Genomic DNA, 16837 nt, shown 5'->3' on the forward strand with positions numbered 1-16837 from the left:
TGGTTTCCCCAAGATGGGACAAGGTGTCTCTCTCTGCTGGGGCAGGAAGCAGCAGGTGATTGTAGCAACTTGAATTTGTGTACCCCGTGTACACACCCACCTCCTCCCTGATACAAGGTCTTCCCATGGCATCCAGGCTGTTGATCCCTCTGAAGCTCAGCAAGTCCTAAACTTTGCAGCCTCCCATTTCTGCCTCCCAGGCTCTGGGGTGACTGGGACAGCTTGTTCTTTTCTGAAAACGGTCTCCCTCTTGTTGTCCAGAACTATCTGGAACTTGTGGCCTTAACTGACAGACCTCCCACATAGCCACACTACTGCCTCCTAGCATGTCCTGGCTAGTTTTATGTCACCTTGACACAGGCAAGAGTCATCAGAGAGGAGGGAGCCTGAGTTGAGAAATTGCCTCCATAACATCAAGCTACAGGCAAGTCTGTAGGGCATTTTCTTAATTAGTGATTGATGTGGGAGGGCCCAGCTCACTGTGCTTAGTGCCTTCCTGGGCCGGTGGTTCTGGATTTTATAAGAAAGCAGGTCTGGCGGTGGTGGTGCATGCCTTCAATCCCACCACTGGGGAGGCAGAGGCAGGTGAATCTCTGTGAGTTCGAGGCCAGCCTGGTCTACAGAGTGAGTTCCAGGACAGGCTCCAAAGCTACACAGAAAAACCCTTATCTCAAACAAACAAACAAACAAACAAACAAAACAGCAACAACAAAAAACAAACAAAAATAAAGAAAGCAGGTTGAGCAAGCCTTGAGGATCAAGCCAGTAAGCTGTACTCTTCCGTGGCTTCTGCATCAGCTCCTGCCTCTGGGTTCTTGCCTTGTTTGAGCTCTGGCCCTGTTTGACTTCCTTCCCTGATGGACTACAACGTGGAAGTGTAAGCCAAACAAGGCCTTCCCGCCTCAAGTTGCTTTTGGTCATGGTGTTTCATTGCAGCGGTATAGCCCTAGCTAGGACACGCCACCACGTCAGCTTTTATTACTTCCTGTTTCAGAACAAAGGACAGCCTTCTCCGCCCACTTTATTTGGTTGACATCAATTTTTCCTTTGAATGGATCCTTCTGAGGAGTTCGGAACCTTTCCGCCAAATGCTCATGCGATCGAACAAACTGTTCAGGCGACTCCAGTCCCTCAGCAGAAACACAGGCTCAAATCAAGTGATTCTAAACCGGAAGGGACTTTCAGGATGGAAAATATTCAACCTTCTGACTTTCCATCAGAAGCGCTGAAGCCTTTCAAGAGCCACAGAGCCTGAGTAGCAGAGAAACGGGCAGGAACCGGAAGTGCCTTCACCAGGATTCTCTAAGTGGAAGTCATTGTCTGAGGAGAGCTGAGGTCCCGCCTCCAGGCCTGTGTTCTTTCCTATGAGTGGTTACTAAGCAATCTTGGTAGGAAGCATAATTTTAGACGAGGTGATTTGAGCTTCATATTTAAAGACACAAATTGTGAGTCTGTTATATACAAACAGTGCCAAACAATTCTCTTCACAGTGCTTCATAAAACAATCAGATGCTGCATGGCTTTTCCTTATTGGGATGTGTCCTTAAATGAACTCACACACTTAAACCCTTCATCTTCTGTTCCTTCATTCCCTCTAGTCACTCACACACGGAGGGAGCTAGTCTGAAATTCTGGATCCTCTGGCCTATATTTAGACATAATTCTCTTTCTAGAACACAGTCTTCACCTTGGCCTTAGGAATAGACAGCCAAGTGCGTACTTTGCTCCTCCGAGACAAGCTGACCACCAGGCAAGGTGGACGTCCTGGGCTCTTCCTGTCCTTGGAGCTGATGTGTCTTTGTGCTCACAGTCTGTTTGCACAAAGCAAAGAACATTAGAAAGTAGGAACAGATGAAGAAAAGTACATTGTTACCAGCATCCTGGAAACAAATTGCAGTGGCCTGGTCTCCAGAAATTCACAGAACCTGCAGAACCTGACTTGGTGGAAGTTATAAAGTAGGGACACTTTTACAAACATGTGCACCTAGATAATTTTCATATGTTCTTTTGTTCAAAAAAATGTTTATTTTCCCTTTGGTTGGTATTTATTGTTGGGAGAAGATTTGATGTTGGAATGTATGCATTTATTTACCCAATAAACAGCTCCTTAACAACTACTGTGTTCCAGACATGGTGTTGGTACCTGGTGTTTGTACGTACTAAAAATAAGAAAAAAATTAAATGTGATCTATGCCTTTATGACTGAGATTAGTGAGACATAATAACACAGATAGAGCTCAGACTACAACTTGATGGGCAATATTAAGCAATATTAAGGAGCTGCACAGAGTTGGGAAGCAGAGGGATTTGGCCTCACTGTGAAGCAAAGAAGAACCTCCCAGGAAACTGATGCTTCACTAGAAATGTGAAGGGGGCGGGGGCGGGGGTGGGCTGTGGAGGGGCTGGGTGTGATCACGCACACCTTTAATCCCAGCACCCAGGAGGCAGAGGCAGGTGGATCTCTGTGAGTTCGTGGCCAACCTGGTCTACATGGCAAGTTCCAGGCCAGCCATAGTTATACAATGAGACTCTGCCTCAAAAAGAAGTTGGGGTCATTAAGAGGGAAGAACATTTTAATTTAAAATAATCTATATGAGTATCTATGATAGAAGCTGTTGAAGGGACTTGGTATGGGTTTTTTGTTTTTAAAGCCATTTTTGTTTTTACTATAGCATGGCAAATACATTTGGCAGAGGTTAGAAAGAGTCTAGGTAGGCTGGTTAGGAGGTTATTAGAATGTAAACATGCAATGCTTCAGTAACAGAAGTAGAGACAGAAGTGGAAGAGTGAGTTTTGACAGACTGTAGATGGCTTGCATATGGAAGTAGAGAAGGTTGTCATGGTGATAGGATGGCTAGCCCACTGACACTGGGAAACACAGAGGGAAACTGAGTGAAGACATTAGGGGATAGGGGGAGGATGGGGTACAGGAAGTAAGAATCTGTGGTAAACCTCGTCCAGGAGGACGAGGCAAGTTGTTAGATGTGTAACTGTCTGAATCCCAAGGAGACAAAGGCTTAGGTACATGAGATTTCCACTCCTGAATCATCTCCAAATGGATGGTGGATGAAGGAACAGAAAGGAGAGGGCCAGAGAATATTTCCAAATTGATTGAAATTGAAATACTTCTCTCTCTTTCGGTTCTGCTTATTCACATTTCTCACCTTGCCTTGTACTATCGTGGACACAGCAGACATCTAATAAACATTTGCTTGTTTTAAGATAAGATAAGATAATAAAAGTGAGAACAATGCCTGCCACATAGCAGGTCATCAGTAATGCTTCTTCTTCCCCCCTCCCCCCCTCCCGAGACAGGGTTTCTCTGTGTAGCTTTGGAGCCTGTCCTGGAACTTGCTCTGTAGACCAGGCTTGGCCTTGAACTCACAGAGATCCACCTGCCTCTGCCTCCTGAGTGCTGGGATTAAAGGTGTGCGCCACCACTGTTAGAATTCTGCCCTCACTCCAGCTACATAACTGCACATGCGCAGTTCAGGAGTTAAGTAAAAGGTCTTGCGTCTTATGTCATCAGTGTGTGCTGGCGACTATGTATGGTCACACAATCTGTGCCTTAAAAAGCTGGATGCAGACCCCGCTCTCTCTCTGCTCCTGCCCCCACCATCTTTCTCTGCCCTCTGCACATGCTTTCCTCTCCAGGCCTGGCTCTCCTTTCTCCTCTCCTCCCCTATTTCCTCCTAATAAAGCTCTGAAAACTAACACTGGGTTCTGTCGTGATCATGACCTTTCCACTCGGTAACCAGCGCCACCACCAGCGCCATTTATCATCCTTTCAACCGCCGCCTGGCCAGTAATGCTTCTTATATCTGAAAGGATAAATTCTTTTTTTTTTTTTTTCCATTTTGAGATTTATTTATTACATATACAGTGTTCTGCCTGTGTATATGCCTGCCTGCCAGAAGAGGGCACAAGATCTCATTATAGATAGTTTTGAGCCATGATATGGTTGCTGGGAATTGAACCCAGGACCTCTGGAAGAGTAGCCAGTACTCTTAACCTCTGAGCCATCTCTCCAGCTCTAATTCTAAACTCAAAATTAAATGGAGCTTTCCAAGGAGTCTGGAAATTAGTTCTTCACCTAATGCTCATGCACTTGGACATGCATGAGCCACCTCCTCTGGGTTGTACCTAGGGCCTCATGCTTGATGCTAGGCAAGTGCTCCTACCACTGAGCTGTGCTCCAGACTCCTACAAATGCTATTGATTCCACTGAGGGCATGTTTAAACCCTTTCTCTGAGTATGAATAAATTACCTTCAAACTTGATCGAGGTCTTTTAGATTTGAGATTTCAAAACTGGTGGACAAGCATGAATTTGGGCAGAAACCTCCCCATAGTTATGACAAACAGATGCACCCTACTGGGTGTGTTGACAGTGAACAAGAGAACCATGAAAGGTTTTCTTTAAAAAGTCATTGTGGGGAATTAGCTGCCAGCCTAGGAGACAGACGAGCAGGTAAAATACTGCAAAGTCCTGTGAAACCCCTGCTGGCAAACTGAGTGAGTAAGATGGTCGAATATATGCTTCCAATCTCAAGTAGCTGGAAGGCCTTGCTCTGTGTGAAGACTGGAGGAGCCTGAGACACTCGGTGGGCTTCGGTGAGTGGAAAGCGTTTGTCTCACACTCTCTCCAGGCAACCACACTCCAACCACTGTCTTTCATAAACTGACAGGAAAGAGGGCCAGACTCCACTTACACTGTCTTAGAATCCCGAGATGTGAAGCGTTTATCTAATTATTCTTTATCAACAAAAAGTCAGGAGTCAGATCTTCTTCTTCTTCTTCTTCTTCTTCTTCTTCTTCTTCTTCTTCTTCTTCTTCTTCTTCTTCTTCTTCTTCTCCTCCTCCTCCTCCTCCTCCTCCTCCTCCTCCTCCTCCTCCTCCTCCCCCTCCTCCTCCTCCTTCTTCTTCTTCTTCTTTTCTTCATTTTTTTGAGACAGGGTTTCTCTGTGTAACAGCCCTGGCTATCCTGGAACTCATTCTGTAGACCAGGCTGGCCTCGAACTCACTAAGATCTGCCTGCCTCTGCCTCCCAAGTGCTGGGATTAAAGGTGTGCACCACCACCGCCCAGCTAGATATTCTTCGGGGTAAGAACCCGAATGATCAGAGAATTGATGGAAGAGCCACCAGTAACCTCCTATCTCTTCCATTCCTTCATGATGAAGAGCCTCCCTCCCAGCCCCGCCTTACTACTTCCTGTCTCCTATCCTCAGTCCTCCAAAACCTCTTTGGTTCATTTTGATCAGCTAGTAGCTAGCTCTGCCCTCTGACTCAAAACAAACTTTATTGTCAGAATTTGATCAGAACATCACACAACAGGGATGCTTGCTCTAGTCTTCTGGTGTCTAGCTGACTATTTCCTCCCTGTTTTGTTAATATCGAGTTTAAAAATTATCTTTTCAGGTGTAGGAAGCATTACTGATCACCTGCTATGTGGCAGGCATCGTTTTTCACTTTTTATTTTTGTTTTTGAGACAGGGTTTTTCTGTGTAGCCCTGGCTCTCCTGGAACTCGCTCTGGAGACCAGGCTGGCCTTGAACTCAGTGATCCACCTGCCTCTGCCTCCCTAGTGCTGGGATTAAAGGCATGTGCCACCACTGTCCAGCTGTTTTCACTTTTATTATCTTACCTTAAAACAAACAAATATTTATTAGATGTCTTCTAATGGTGTCCATGGTAGTATGAGAAAAAGTGAGGAATGCAGATAAATGGAATCAAGCATTTCCCCCCTTATGGTGCTTGAGCTCAAACTCAAGGCCTTCTGTATGTTAGCCAAACATGACCACTGAGCTACACCCTCACAGCCCTAGAGTGGAGGATTTTACTCTCATGGCATCATTAATAGTAATAACAGCTAAAAAGGAAATGATGTGGGGCCTAATAGGAGCCCGTTACATCTACTGAGGCATGTCTTGAAGCACATGAAAAAATTGCTGTGGATGGTCTTTCTATATACTGTGAATATGTGTTGCTACTATTGGTTAATAAAGAAGCTGCCCTGGCCTATGGCAAGGCAGGTTATAGCCAGGTGGGAAATCCAAGCAAAGAGACAAGGAGAAGAAAGGCAGTGTGAGAGCAGACACCAGTCTGCCTCCCAAGTAGCAACATGCCAACAGACTGGTAATGCCATGCCATGCAGCAACACATAGATTAATAGAAACGGGTTAATTTAAGATGAAAGAGCTAGCTAGCAAGAAGCCTGAGCTATAGACCAAACAGTTTATAAGTAATACTAAACCTCTGATTGGTTATTTGGGTACCGGTGGGAAAGAAAGATTTATCTGGCTACACTTGGCACCCAACATGGGGTAATAATTTTCACCTAAAACCTGAGAGAGCTTGAAAAAAAGAGGGAAAAAAAAGGCTAAAAAGTGGAGTTAAGAAAAGCTTCCTAGTTTGTGTCTCTCCCGAGGGACATGATACAGAGATGCTGCAGTAAAGAGACACCAAGGCATTTGAGCTTGAACACAGCATGGCTGATTCCTACCACGATACACAGAGGCATCTCCAAACTGGACCGTGTGCTGCATGGCAGATTTAACTTTTGCTCATACAGACAAAAAACGGTTTATGGGCTGCGTGCTCCTTGGTGGTGGACCCACTGCTTCCCAAAGTTGGGATAATAGATGGCTTCCAGAGCTGGCGATGAATGTACCTCCGCCATGCTGGGAAGCCAGATGGGGCGGAGTCAGCAGCCAAAGCTGCTGTACTGCTTAGCAGTTTAAAATACTGGTAAGAAAATAGTTACAGATACACAATAGGACAGATTCAGGTGGGAAAAACCTCTAAACAGTTTACAATATATGTACAAACGTAGCATAGGCTTGGGAGAGAGAGAAAAAGGAATATAGGCAGATATACAACAAAATAAGTAATTGGAAAAATAACATCTGTAGAGAGACAATAAACATAATATAAAAATTAGGCCACATAAAAATGGAAAATACATAGAGAGTCTGGATTATATATATGATGTTTTCTTTAAATTTTTTGACTCGTAATGAGCTAACTGCAGAGAGATATTTGATTGTAAAGGCTGCTAAGTTAAATCAACATATATATTCTTAAGGTAGCATGACTTCAAAATTTGTGTCTAAGGACATGTCGCTTTGGAAATGAGGGTCTGCTTTTGTTTCCACAGAAGATGAGACCCTATGGATGGCTTCCAAGCTAATATGGTTTGATTGACCAAGACCCCCTGAAAGGTCTCCAGTGAAAGCCATGGCCCAGATGATCCAACATCTGGAACAGCTTCAAGGCAACTGGCTGTGACAATCCATCCTCATAGACTACTACAGCCAAGATTTAACCATAATTCTAAATTTTCTCAGGGTCCCTCAAGATCACCAGCACCCACCAATCAGCAGAGAATAGCCTAGAAATCTACACCCACATTCCCCCAAAACGGATTATGGATGTTTGTCTTTGTTTAGAATGTTGGTTACAAATTGTTATGGATAATGGTCAAAAAAAAAAAAAAAGCTAAACAAAGGAGATGAGATTCAGGGTTTTTGTTTTACAAAGAAAAAAATGGGAAATGCTGTGGGATAATGCTCTTGTACACTGCAAAGATTTGTCGCTCCTATTGGTTTAATAAATGCTGATTGGCCAGTAGCCAGGCAGAAAGTGTAGGCGGGACAACCAGACTAGGAAAAGGCTGGGAAGAGGAAAGGCAGAGACAGGGTCACCAGCCAGACACAGAGGAAGTAAGATGAGGATGTTAAACTGAGAAAAGGTACCAAGCCACGTGGCTAAACATAGACAAGAATTATGGGTTAATTTAAGCGTCAGAGTGAGTTAGTTATAGGCCTGAGCAATAGGCCAAACAGGTTGTAATTAATATAAGCCTCTGTGTGTTTATTTGAGACTGAGCGCCTGCAGGACTGGGTAGGACAGAAACTTCTGTCTACAATGAATCAATCAAAATCAATCCCTCCATCCCCATCTTGGATTACCATCCGCTGTTCACCCTAAAGTGTTTACCAGAACTGAGCTGATTGCAGTACCAAGTCTTTGAATGTCCCAAACTGTGGACTAAATAAACTACTAGGCTCTACCAAGTTAGCTGCCTCAAGCATTTTACTACAGTAATGAAAAGCTAATTAATGTAGCATTGTATGCCAGGGGGAATTCAGGATCCAGTTCCAATTGCAGATGTATCATAAAACTTCAAAAAAAGTGAAAATCAAATTTAATAACAAGCAAATTACAGTCTTTTTCTGAAATATAATTTTTCTTCTTGTTCCTCCAATTTTATCAAAGAGAGTCAAGCAAATTCAAATTGTTTGCAAATTGAGGTTTTAGCCTCATTAAACTTGGCCTAATTATTTGCAGGAAGCGCAGGAAGAAGTAATTGACCCTCTCTGTCCTTTCAAATAATTCACAGAACTTCTAACAAGGAATCAAATTGCACTTCCTTCCTTCATTCCTTTCTGAAATGACACGCACATTTATTAACATGTATAAAAATCCAGAGTGGTTCCCCAAGGAAGTGATATTCTTCGCTTACCATGGGCCAGTGAACCTGCACGAGACTGTGATGGTAAGGAACAGGCTCAGCTTTTCTGTTGCCTCCACGCAGATGGCCTTCCTTCCTTCCTTACAATGACCTGAAACCTTGACAACTGGACCAGGGTCTCCGCTTGTGTCCAGGTACAAGAGCCGATTCTCAGTGAACTTATGCAAAGGCCACATTCTAGAAACTAGAAATTCATGGTTTCCAAACTCTGAGGATTAGTTGGAGAGAGAGGTTTTATTTCATTATTATTGTTGTTGTGTGGGGGACTCAAACCCAGCCCCTTGTTCAAGCTAGGCAGGTGCTTTAACACTGAGTTACAACCTGGCAGGGAGGTAAAAACTTCAAAATTATACTTTTTTTTAATCAACTGCTGTCAGCTATCAGAAACACCAAAGGAGAAAAAGTTCTTTTTTTTTTTTATTTTTAAATTATTATTTATTTCTTTAGGGTTTTTTTTTTTTTCTTTTTGAGACAGGCTCTCCCTGCCTTGTTGCCCTGAAACTTACTACATAAAACAGACTGGATTTAAACTCACAGAGATCTGCTTAACTCTGCCTCCAGAGTTCTGGGATTAAGGTGTGCATGACTACTCCTAGTTAAGGTTCTTAAAAAACAAAAACAGCAACAACAAAACAAGCCAGGCCTTGTGGCTCAGGCCTTTAATCCTAGCACTCAGGAGACAGAGGCAGATGGATCTCTTGTGAGTTAGAGACCAGCCTGGTCTACAAGCCAGGGATACGTAATAGTGAGACCCTGACTCAAAACAAAAACAAAAACAAAAAACCCTACAAAACCAAAACAAAACATAAAAATTGATATTTTAGCCAAAAATTCACTGTCATAATTCTCATAAATTTAGTACCGTGGTGAGGATTTTAGTTGAGCAGGATGTGGTGGCACATTCCTTTAACTGCAGCCCTCAGAGGGCAGAGGCATGAGGACCCTCTACAATGCTACACCAGTGTGGTCAACATAGTGAATTTCAGGTCAGAATTACAGTGGGAGCCCTTGTCTCAAGAAGCAAAAACAAAAGTAAGTGTAATAGAGCAAGTAGATGGAAAACATGCAATAACTTATAAAGATACTTTTGAGCAGTAATTATGTTTTATAACTTTTTCATTTGAAAGATTTCCCTAATTGCTAAATTGTTTTGCTAAGTTAGACAGTGGATAGGTGATTTCCAGGTAAGAAGAAATACTACAGTGTTAATTAGGGAACAAGAGGGCAAGTGTATTTGGCCTCTTAGATTTACAGAAAATTGAAATATGTTTGAGTTTGTCAGGAAATACGCCCTGTTCCATAACAAATTATAATTTTGTGGAGTATAAGATGATGCTAATCTACAAAATATTAGATTACAATTGTTAATTTTTTTTTTTTTTAGATTGGGGTCTTACAGTATAGCCCTGACAGGCAGATCTCTGTGAGTTCAAGGCCAGCCTGGTCTACAGAGCAAGTTCCGGGACACCTACATAGAGAAACCCTGTCTCGAAAAACCAAACCAAACCAAACCAACCAAACAAAAATGAGTGAGTGCTGTTCTTCCAGAGGATGAGTGTTCCATTCCCAGCAACCCCCAGACGCAGCACATAAGCTTCTGTAACTTCTGCTCCAGGGGCTCAGACGCCCTCTTCTGGCTTCCGAGGGCACCTGGCGTATACTCACACATAACTTATAAATAAAAATAAAACAAAACAAAAACCTAGCCAACTGAGAACGACTTTGATGTTGGACTCCAGCCAACAGGGGCGGGGTCGGGGAAAGACAGAGTCACCGTCTGCGCTAGACTAAACATCAACTTCCTGTCCTGGTGTGCTTGCCGGCTGGGTTGGGGTTCCGGTACAACATTTTGCAAAAATAAATTGCCTTGCTGAGCTACTTGTGCTTTATTGTTTGTTTCTGACACAACCGATACCATGCAGTTAATGCGTAAATACATAGATAGTCATCTGCGGGCGGAACATCCCACACATGCAGGCAAGCATTTTCTCACCGAGCTAAAGCTTGGGCTCACACATGCACATTTGCCTACGTAAGAATACAGATGGCAGCAAAGATCTCCGTAGCTTTCGATTTCAGCCATGAGGCAAGTACAGTGTGGACAGATGGTTCTAGCTGAAAATTCAGAAACCTGTCCAAAATGGAACAGCGGTTTTTACCTTAGTTTGCGTTGCTTAGCTAGGTTTCTGAGTGAGCGGCTTAATCCAGAGAGCAGGGTTTCGGATCGAAGAGGAATCGATCTATGATACTTGGGGCTCCATGAAGAAGAGAGAAGAACCCCCCCCCCCCAGGAGGTCTGTAGCACCTTTTCTGTGCCCTTCAAGGCAAAGAAGGGAGGAGCTGAAGCAAAAGGAAAGACTGGGTCTTACCGGAGCAACTGGGAAACACGGTTAGTTTTTAAACAGGAGCCAGTGGCGGTTACCAGGTCCCAAAGAAACTGGGGACAAGAATCACTCAGGACCTTGGCTCCTCCCAGTATTTCTCAGCCGGTCCCCTCTCCCTGAAACCTCTCCAACCCAAGGGCTGGGCTTGGCTTCCCTTCCCCTAGCCTCTAATTCCTGTGTGATTCGGCTGTTCTTGCCCGCCCCCCCGGGGGGGGGTTCCCGTGAGCTCGCTTGCTCCCTTTGGCCCCTTCTCTCCTCTCTCTTCTTTTCTTCTCTCACTCTCCCTTTCTCCTTCTGTTGTGGCCTGGTCTGTTCTGCTGGCCATGCTCAGTTTGGACTGTTCCAGACGCCTCTGGCCGAACTCTCCCTCATCTCTACAGTAAAAGCTTTCTCTTCAACCTTACCTTGGGGTGGTCATGTGCTCACTTTCATTCAGCTATTAGCTGCTACTCCAGAGGAAGGGCTGGCAGCTGGCTGAGTGTTCTCATGGACAGTGGGACAGAACACCGAGAATAAAAGGGCCCCCAAACTGGATCCTGGACATCAGCTCCCACTTAGGCTGACTCATTTTGGTTATTGTTTGTTTTGTTTTAAGACAGGGTCTCTTTATGTAGCCTACGTGGGTCTGGAAATTTCTAAGTAGACCAGTCTGACCTTGATCTCAGAGAGATCCACCAATCTCTTCCTCTTGAGTGCTGGGGTTAAAGGTGCGAGCCACTATGTCCAGCCCTGTTTGGGTTTTGAGGCAGGGTCTTGCAATATACCTCCACCAGACCAGAGACTTACCCGCTCCTTCCTCAGCTTCCCCGAGTGGTGTGATTACAGGTGTGAACTATCAGGCTATAGGTTGACAGCTAACTACAATGAAAAACTTCACATTCTCACACACTCATCACACACACACACACACACACACACACACACACACACACACACGAGAGAGAGAGAGAGAGAGAGAGACAGAGACAGAGACAGAGACAGAGAGACAGAGAGAGAAAGAAAGAGAGAGATCTTTTAGACTGTGAACTAAATTTTGAGTGAAGGTGTTTTCATAGTAGTTGGCCCATGAACAAAATGTAGTTCCTTCTTCTCCACTACTGTGTCTGAACATGAGTGGCGTGTGTGTGTGTGTGTGTGTGTGTGTGTGTGTGTGTGTGTGTGATAGATAGACAGATAGATATGATAGATAGATAGATAGATAGATAGATAGATAGATAGATAGATAGATAGATATGAGAGGAGAGAGAGAGGAGAGAAAGGGGGGGAGGGAGAGAGGGAGAGAGAGAGAGAGAGAGAGAGAGAGAGAGAGAGAGAGAGAGAGAGAGAGAAAGAGATATCTTCCGGTAAGACTGAATGAAAATTTACATTACAAAAAGTCACAGAGCGGCTGGGCTGGAGCTTGGAGTTCTTGCCCAGCAAGCTGAAAACTCTGCACAAACTGGACTTGGTTGCTCAGGCACGTGGTTCAGCACTCTGAGAATTAGGATGGAATTAGGATGAGAAGCTCAAGGTTATCCCAGCTATCTGGGGAGTTTGAAGGTAGCCTGGTCCACATTAGACACTGTCTCACAAGCTGCAACCAAACCAAGTCACAACCACAAAATGGCACAGAGGAAAACTGCGAGCGTTCGAACCAGGTGAGAGGAGCTGGGGGCTGATGTTGTGACGTGCTTGTTTATTGCAAATCCAAGTAAACACAATGCAGAGTTTCCCTCTTTTTCTTGGTTTTATCTCTCTCTGGACAAGGGAAAAAAATCTCATTTCTAGTGTCTTGATTTTTTTAACAGTACATTTGAGCTTTGTTGATGGAAACACATAGCTCTCACCTCGAAGAAGCTAAATGTGAGTGACCACGGTCCAGGAGCACAGATTCCTGTTACTCCAAATAGTATATTCTAACTGGTACCAGTTTCATGAAGTGTTTATTTCAACAGGGCACAAAAAATCATAAATCAAGGTACTTTAAAATACATCGGTGGACAAACGAGATGTTGCTCTGTGGTGAACCTTACACACTTCCAAAGGCTCACATCAGGTGACTCATATAGGTCTGTAACTCCAGCTTCAGGAGAATCCTTGGGTACCAGTACTCATGTGCACATACCCTCCTCACACAGATAGACAGACAGCACACACACACACACACACACACACACACACACACCCACACCACATGACTAGTTAAAAAATAAAAACTAATGCTGCTATCAACGTAGTTCAGCATGTATCTCTGTGCTCAATCATACCACAAAGATACATGCTCAACTATGTTCATAGCAGCATATTTGTAATAGCCAGAACCTGGAAACAACCTAGGTGCCTGTCAACTGAAGAATGGATAAAGAAAATACACAATGGAGTACTACTCAGCAGAGAAAAACAATGACATCATGAAATTTGCAGGCAAATGGATGAAACTAGGCAATATCATCCTGAGTGAGGTAACCCAAACCCAGAAGGACAAACATGGTATGTACTCACTCATAAGTGGATACTAGATGTAAAGCAAAGGACAATCAGACTGCAACCCACAGAACCAGGGGGACTATATAGCAGGGGGGACCCTAGAATGACTGTGGCTTAGAATAAGATTTGGTTTTACCAATCACTGGGCCTCAATGAAACATTTCACTATTAGGATAAGAATTTGTACCGTTATCAAGCTGATGAAAGAAAATGCTGGCCGTACTTTCAGGAGGGGAGACTAAAATCTTTTTAGATTATGGATTCACCTATAGAAAAACATCTGCCATAAATCAAACAGTGAGGGAAAAGATGAATAGGAATCTCACATACACAACTTAAATAAAACATACCTCTCTAAACAGATTAAGATAGGTCTCTTCTGTATCACAGAGTCTAATCAATATTTATATGTATAATTCAGCTATCATTTGGCTTAAAAGGGCTTATTAGAAAATGTTATCATTTATACTATTTTCTATAGAAGAATATTTTACTGTTTAAAATAAATTAATTCATTAATAAAACAAACAAACAAAAATGTCTTGGTGGCTTTAGTTTTATGTGGCGCTGTGTTATTCATTAAGTAGCTCTGTTTACCATGCAAGAAAAGCCACGAGGCTTCTCTAGTCTCATCATAGAAGTCCTCATTTGTCAATCATCCTTGAGTGATATTTAACATAGGTGTGGCTTTTTTTCTTTTTCTTTTTCTTCTTCTTTTTTTTTTGAGGGCCTGGGGACTTCAGTTCATAGCTTTAAACTTCAGAAATATATTCCCAGTTTTGCACCTGCTCAATTTAAAAGTGAAATTCTATTGCCTTTAAAACCTGTAAGAATTGTGCTGCAGTCTGAATGATATGTGGAGTTGGCCCATCCATCCATCCATCCATCCATCCATCCATCCATCCCCCATCCATCCACCCACCCACCTACCCATCCACCCATCCATCCATCCGCCCACCTACCCATCCACCCATCCATCCATCCACCCGCCCACCCACCCAGACATCCATCCATCCTTCCATCCTTTTTGTTTTTTTTTAACCAAATTTCCTTATTTGAAGGAATGGCACAAGCTAAAGAACTTAAGTGGATGTTGGGATGTGACTTCTAGAAAAGATAAAAGTAGCCAGGCATGCATGAGTTGCTTTCCTGACCAGGGAAGTCACCCGTGGTTCTAGGGTTTATGGTTCTTAGTTTTTATTTTCACTGTGTCTCAGGGTGTGCTTTTCAGAAGCTCCTATCTTGCCCAGGTTGGTTATGTGGTCACCCAGTTCTCTGATGGATTTCACCTATTCAGGTAATGAGTATCCACAAAGTTATGTAAGTGGGGGGGTGGGGTTGTGAAGTTCCAGTCACGACTGATTCAGTCTTTTACACATGCAGTTGCATACTCCATTGTGTTTAGTCCATACTTCTAGTCATCAGGTCTTGATGTCCTGCAGCAAAAGTGGCCACCTTCTCAGTACTGTAGCCTCACCAGTTCCCCAGTTTCCCTCTCCTCATGAGATCGGAATGATTTGGCAAAGTTCTTCAAAGCCACACCATCCTGGTCAAAGTAGCAAGACATGGACAGATAGACATTGGAGGCATACAGCTCCAGGTTGATCTGGAGGTCCATGGCAGCCTCTGTGCCATGGCGGGAGTTCTGGCTCACCTTCAGGAGTGACTTGGCAGTCAAGGCCATGACAAGGTGGTAGAGGGCTCTGGCTTGGAGCCGTCAGCTGATGGCCACACTCAAACACTGTTGAAGCAGGAAGCTGTGGTGGTTCTAGGCAGAGAAATCTTTCATGCATTCTCTGTCACCTGGAATGTATTCCTGGGTATCAGGAGCAGATTTTTTAAGATATAAGTCATTTTTTTTCTGTTATGTCTTTAAAGTTGTTTTTGAAATGCCACCCCCAACCCTTTTTTGGGTTTGGAGTCAGGGTTTCTCTGTGTAGCCCTGGCTGTCCTAGAACTTGCTCTGTAAGTTCCAGGCTGGACTCAGACTCAGAGATCCGCTTGTCTCTGCCTCCTGAGTGCTGGGATCAAAGGTGTGCACAACCAGACCTGCCTGACTTGAAATGCTTTAATAAAGTGGTTCTGTAGTTCCGGGTCAGCTCTGGAAGTAAAAAGCAAAACAGCAAACAATTCCCAGACCACTTGGACTATAAGATAGAGTTATAAAACACATACACACACATGCACACACGCACACACAGGACATGTCACCAATAAGAGAACTATTGGAGGCTGAGGAGTACCCCAATTGTTTTCCTTGAAAAGAGGTGATCCATTGTCTAGGCATTGGCAAATGGGATCCACAGTGATGCATTTATCCAACACCCACTCAATCTCTTTATGGAAATGTCAAGAATACATTTTTGCCATAGAGGCAGAAAGCTGTCCTGGAGAAGGTACAGAAGAAGCCAGCCCCCATGATGCCCAAATTCACTCTCAGAAGTTGACTTTTAAAAAAGTTGCAGAAGAGGTTTAGGATGATGCTCAACGTACAGGTGTGGTGATATATTGTGTACCTTAATAATCTCTCTCTCTCTCTCTCTCTCTCTCTCTCTCTCTCTCTCTCTCTCTCTCTTTCTCTCTCTGTCACACACACATGTTCTCACACATACATATTTCTCTCTCACACACACACACTCACATACACATATTTTCTCTCTCACACACTCTCTTGCACATGTACACACACACACACACACACACACACACACACACACACTCACACACTGTCTATTCCCTGAGAGCTCATGAGGCTGAATTTAAAGGAGTGTAAGAGTACAGTTTAGAGAGGGGTGTTTGCTAAAGAGATTGACAACATTATAAAGAAGCCAAGGGCTTTACACCAGGATAACTGGAAAGATGCTATGAGGGCTTCTCAGGAATCTATGAGACCCTACCATCAGAGCGACAGGTGTACACATGAACCAGAGCTTCAGTGCCTGTGAGATGGGTCCCCCAGGCACTGGTGATCTGCCAAGCATGATAGGGTTTGGGTTTGGTATTTGTTAGGTGAGGTCCCTATGACAGGGCACATCTTGGTGCCCTGTGTCCTCAGGGCCTGCCCTCTCACATGGAACATTTATACTTCTCTTTGACATCACACATCCTCCTGCCCCAGATCTGACTCGTTCACTGAAGGACACATGCCTGGCTAGGACATAGAGGGGTGGCCCTGTCCCATAGATCTAAAAAGGGAAAATGTCACAACAGGGAGAATGAACATCTTGTATGATGCAATTAAGGAACACAGCAGGATGGACCAGTGGCTTCTCAGCAACTCTGGGATCCAACCTGAGCCATGTCCACAGGAATTCATCAGGCTACCATGCTCGCCTCTGTGGGAATGAGACAAGCTGATGACACCATTGTTCTCACTGGTCCTTCTGAAAATGTTGCTGGATCCAGAAGGACCCAAAGTCCACACTCAGGTTCTGCATTTTCCCCCTTCAGGTAC

General features: G+C 44.0%; 1 long non-coding RNA gene across 1 annotated transcript; it reads right to left on the reverse strand.

Annotated features, from left to right (window-relative positions):
- Nucleotides 1-1325: 1325 nt before the first annotated feature.
- LOC121822789 (uncharacterized) lies at nt 1326-10985 on the reverse strand. Its single transcript, XR_006064023.2, has 3 exons — nt 10903-10985; nt 8525-8741; nt 1326-1811 (listed from the first exon to the last, which is right to left on the reverse strand). It is a non-coding gene; the product is annotated as an uncharacterized LOC121822789 (long non-coding RNA).
- Nucleotides 10986-16837: the final 5852 nt, after the last annotated feature.

Source organism: Peromyscus maniculatus, chromosome 15 (assembly GCF_049852395.1).
Source record: "Peromyscus maniculatus bairdii isolate BWxNUB_F1_BW_parent chromosome 15, HU_Pman_BW_mat_3.1, whole genome shotgun sequence".
Taxonomy (NCBI): Eukaryota; Metazoa; Chordata; class Mammalia; order Rodentia; family Cricetidae; genus Peromyscus; species Peromyscus maniculatus.